Here is a 5,950-nt window from a genome sequence, read left to right as displayed (position 1 = left end):
AAAGAGAGGGCATCAATTGTAAAGAAATTTATGATCTTTGTATTTGATACTTCTTTTTTTTTGAGAGGTTTTCGCTATAGGGCGCATGCACTTGCCAGACAGAGAGAGACAGAGAGACAGAAAGCGAGAAATCACCCCCCCCCAGGGGGGGATGGCCACGTGGCAATCCCTTCTCCTCCATTCTCCTCTCGGGATCTTGGGCACACACGCACACGTGCCCGGCGTGAGTTTTAAGCCACCGGGTCGGGACGCGAACTGCGGTCGACTACATAGGAGTCCAGCGACATAGCCATTATGCTAACTGCTGGTTCCCAGCATTTGATACTTCTTGACCTGAGTGGTGGCCACCTTTGTTTCCTTCAATGTAAATTGTTAGACTGAACATCTATGCTCCATTAGTGTTTCCATACATATGTTATATATTTTTTAAAGAACTATTTTTAATTTAATTTTATTTATTTATTCATTTATTTTTTTTTTTAATTTGATCAGAGAAAGACACAGGGTGAGGGGAGTGAGAAAGCAAGCCACCAGGTCCAGGACTCGAACCTTTATCTGCCATGTGGGAGTGTCCAATGCCCTAACCACCAAGTCACCTGCTGGTCTGTATATATTATATTTTTAATAAAAGGTTAAAAATGATGTAACCAATACAAAATTGTCTTCAAAAGTAGAAAAAAAAAGGAATTACATTAATTTTTGACTAACTTGAGATTATCAATGTTACATACTTTTTTTGTTTGTTTATTTTATTGTTTGAATGACCAGATTCTATTTCATAGATAAATTCACAACATTATAATATTTGGCAAATCACAAATAATTGGTAATTGGCATTTCTAAATGCAATCTTTTGAAAATTCTAATAAATGTCTCTTAGTTTGTTTAGCCTGTTCTCTGCTAGACATGGAGTAGGGTGTTAATCAAATCCTGTGAATAAAAGAGTTACTGTCTGTAGCATATGTGGATTACATATTTTTAAGATATTAAAATCTATTTCTAAAAAATTATTCCTTTTTTTTAAGAGAGATTTTTGCTATAAGGCGTGTGTGCTTGCTGAAGAAGCAGAGAAACAGAAAGTGAGAAATCACCTCCCTGGGGAGAATGGCCATGCTGCAATCTCTTTTCCTCCATTCTCTTCTTAGGATTTTGGGAATGCACACACACATGCCCAGCATGAGTTTTAAACTGCGGGGTCCGAGACTTGAACCACTGTTGACTATATGGGAGTTCAGCGATGTAACCAATACGCTATCTGCTGGTCTCTAAAAACTTATTCTTACAAACAACACAACATTGAGCATAATTAAACTGTCAGTGATTTTAAAAGCAAAAAATTACCTTGTTTGACTGCCTTTAAGATCATCTTAATGAGTATTAGTGATCGTCGTACTGTTGACGTACAGAGGGACTAGTTAAACATTAAGGTTTGATTGATAGAATTTCAGGTAAGAACATTTCTAGTTAGTGACTCAAAGAGCAAGTATAGTGTGGTGGACCTGGAAAATTGGACTTTTATTTAGACCATATTCAAAACACATTTTGTACTGAGTCTTAGTAATCAAAGAATTGCCTTTCCGCCTCCTCTTTCCTCTCACATGACAATATGTCCCAAATTGACTTGTGAAGACTAATTAGTGTATGCATACATACATGTGCACAGAAAGAATGGGTTTGGTTCCTATTTAATCAGATTTTTAGAGTCTATTCTTCTTCTATCTCTTAAAGACATTTCAAGCTTTCTTTTCAGAGGGCACAGGAGCCATATGCAGAAAGATAATTAATTGCATGGTGCATACATGTTAAATGTAATAGATAATACGGTGTCATGAATTCAAAGACAGTGCTCGAAGTACTGTGTCCTAGGCACCAGAGTCCCTATTAAAGAGAGAGAAGTAATGTAAATTATTCCATAGATGAAACTGCCTATTACAGCCTTTGGCTGCTAGTTTTATAATAACTCTGAAAGCTAAGATTTCTATTTTCTGCATATAAGTTGAAATTTAAATGTCTTTTTGTGTTTTCCTTTATAACTGATTTCAAAAGCCTGGCCCTTAAAACTCAGTACAATTGAAACTTAATGTAATCTAAATTATGAAATTGTATTCTCTTGAGTATCAGCATATTATCTTCCTCCATTCTCCCATACATGTGCGTGCATACATGCACCCACACACACACACACACACATTCTATATCACATAAGAGAAATAAAAAATGCACCTACTCTCATCCTACCTTGGCACATTTTTATTATCAAAGTTAAAGTTTACCCAGGACTTTTAGCTTTCTCGTAAAATTTCAGTGACAAAAGGAAAGTATTGGTTCAAAGGTGAAGTGGACTGACTCAGAAGGAGCCTGGACTTAGAGAACAATGGTAAATGGTGTCCTTCTAAATACTCAAAGACTAAGAAAAGTTTGAGCTAAATCTAGATGATTTAAAATTTTCTCATGGAGAGAAAAGTGAGTTTCCTCTATCTATCTGTACTGTTCTATTCCTATAACTAAGTTTGACATGATTCTCGTTTAAATACAATAGAAACAAAGAGAGGAAGTTATGCTCAGTATCCTTTACATTTATGTCTTCAAGGTTGTTTGGAAATCTTTTAGTCTGTTTTCCTTACTCCAAATATTCTCTTCCGCTGTTTCTTTAGCCGAAAGAGGTTTTTCATTTTATATACTGTACATTTTCAAAGTGTATATGGTTCTGGGCATGGTATTTGCTTTCCTTAGAGATATGAATCGCTTTTGTTCATTTACCTTCTTTGAAATTCATTTCTAGTAGCTGCAGAGCTGCTGCTATGGAGTGTTAATAGGCTTCTAACATAGCTGTCATTTCAAGTAATAGGTGCCAAGCTTTCAGCAGCTTATTAACACATTATAACAGCAACCCCTATACTAAACAAACAAATTGCAAGAGGAGGACACAAGCAAAATTAGTGTGTATAAATATATATATTCCTATGTATACATACATACAGTATATACTTAGGACTCATCAACATATTTGGTTCCATACATGATTAGCCCAGAATTGGCACTTTGTTTTTTATGAATATTCACAGGGAGAAAGAGTGGATCGGATTTGTATTTGGTCCCAAATGTGAGACGAATACAAACTGGTATAATTACTGAAAGATTTCCATCCTCTCAGCCCAGCAATGCTCTCAAGACCAAAAAATTGCAGACTTGTGGTATTTCACATCATGGAACTGTGCTAACGTGATCTTTCAGCGCCACTTCATGGGGGATGCTGCAGAGGAGGAAAAAGTGGAAACCAGCAAAGAAATACACCAACTGACAACACTACTAAGAAAGGAAGAGATACAAATATGAAAATGTGCTTCTAAGAGTCAAAATTTGCATTTGGATATGAACACTGGACCAACTCTCGACAAACATAAATATATTCTTCCAGATGCAGGGGCAGACATATGTACAGATAAATATGAGAATGTATATTCACACATGCTTTACATAAATATGTATAAATACACACACACATATATACACATATACACATATGTATGTATATATAGATACACTGTCCTTTACAAGTGTTTATATATTTGATGGTTACATAAAAATTCCTAGCAGCTTTCTCAAAGACATATTTCAATAAAGGCTCTAAATTTTACATTGTAGTAAAACTTGACCTTTTTTGAGTATAAAAAAAATCCCAAAGCAATTTATAATCATGCTGTAATTTATTTGGAGGTTGTAAATATGTTAAATTCAACTTTTAAATAGGCTGGATAATTTTATAAAATTTACTAAAATTTGTAATACTGAGGAGAATGATTTGATGGCTCTGGCTATCTTGCAAGATTTAATTTGTGTTACTTTTTTCATTGACTAATAACAAGCAGCATTATTAATTGTTCAGTAAGTACCAATGCTGAGCTAGTAACTTTATAAACTGCACATATTACTCCAAATAGTTCTAGTATCTGCAAACAATATTCGGATATGGAGAAGTAAGGGAAATTCAGAACAAAAAACTAGCTAAATTTAGTGATAGAATTAAAATTAATTGAATACTAATTGAGTTTTTCAATAGAAACAATTTCTTTTCACTACTATTCTTGCTGAACTAGATGTTAATTGACATTATAGTTGGAAGAAAAATCATTTTGAACCCTATAATAAAAGGCAATAATTGGTTCCAAGAAATTCCATTATAAAAACTCCCAGAATTATATAGGTCAAATCCAGAAACAACTAAAAGAGTCTTTAATTCTTACTTTTCCATAAAGGCACAATTCGTAAGAATAATGAATGACATTAAATCAGCAAAAACCATTTTCTTTCAAGGTGTAAATAATAACATGTAGGTAGTGAAGGCCTAAATTTTGAGTTCCATTCTGAGATTCTTCTAACCATATTCATTACATTGGCATCCATTTTAACCCTAAGGAGGAGTTTGTAATATTATCTCCAATGTACCTTCTTTTTTCTTATTCTTAAACTTCAAGTTGTTTTTCATATCCAGGAGTCTTTTTCAAAATAAAAGCATTCCTTTTAATTGATACACTGGAAGCCCCTGGTGAATTACTCTGCACACTACTTCCTCACTTCTAGATGTCTCAGATCACACTATTATATGTGCATGCTACACACAGTATTATACAATAAATGGTTTAAATACTGTGTCTTCTAGGCTGCAAGCTCCTTGGAAAAGGCCTTTATCTTAATCAACTTCCCTCCCCCCCCAATGACAAGTACAGTACCTGGTGCATGAGAGCTGTTTCATAAATGTTAAATCTATAAACAAATTAATAAATAAAGATCAGGTATTCTCTACATTTTCAAGTTGGCCTTGCCCTCACTACTTCATCAAATTCAATTTTATTTTCCCATAAATAGCTACTCCTAGCTCTAACAATGGCCTATACCTTAAGTTAGAGCCAGAAATAGAGAAGTGTCTGGAAAAGTCAGGACCTCATCCTAAGAACTTCTCCTGTTTCTTTGCCTAAGTAAATTGATGCCTACAAAAAATAAATATTCAGTAGGGTCAGGGCCAAGGGTCCTTTAGTATGAGTTTAGTAAAAACATATTTTTGACAGAAAAGTATCTGCAACAGTCTCCCAAGAGTTTGGTCAAATCACCCCAGAATTTGGTTTCCAATGACAGTTATATGATATATGTGTGAAAATAATGGTAGTGGTTTCAGAGTATGAATGTTATTTTGGTTGACATTCCCAGCAACCACCATGATTTTAAAATGAGAAAACAAAAGCAAAAATAAATAAATAAGAGGAAGGAGAAGAAAACAAAAACAAAATAATAAAAACTTCTAGCTATATTTATTTCAGAAACTATTCAAGCCAGTTTGGAAAGGCTGAATGCCACATGACCCGTAACACAGGCCCTCTAAGTTTCCAAACAAACCATGAGGGGAAGTTGTTCTGTGTTCTCACCAGACTGTTTTTAATAATCTCATATACATATATATAGTTGGACTCTGATTATAACATAATAATAAAAGTTGGTAGCAAAACCTGTTTTCCACCTCAGCATTGTTTATGTTACTTTAATAAGTTGAATAAACTTCGGTGACTAAGAAAATGTCACTTTTCCAACTCTGCTAGGAAGAAATCTGACAACTGCTACATAATCATCGAAATGCTACAATTTGTTATAATTCTCCTAATATTTTTTTCTGACTTTTATTCAGAGGCAAAAGTATGATACACAAAGAATTAGGTTAATGATGATTAACATTTACAGAGGGAAGGTTACCGTGATGTTTAATTCCAAAGTCAAAGTGCTAGGGAGTTGGCACCTTCACAGAATCTCTGATCATGAGAGGGAGGAGTTTGAAAAGAGTGGAGGGAAAGGAAAAAAAAAAAAAAAACCCACAGCCTTTAAAATAATGATCAGTTTCCCAAGTCTTGCCATACTGCAAAAATACCCAGACACCACACATGCATACAACTCCCAAGGGCTC

Source organism: Tupaia chinensis, unplaced genomic scaffold (genome assembly GCF_000334495.1).
Source record: "Tupaia chinensis unplaced genomic scaffold, TupChi_1.0 Scaffold000062_1, whole genome shotgun sequence".
NCBI classification, from domain to species: Eukaryota; Metazoa; Chordata; class Mammalia; order Scandentia; family Tupaiidae; genus Tupaia; species Tupaia belangeri.
This window is presented reverse-complemented; position numbering follows the sequence as displayed.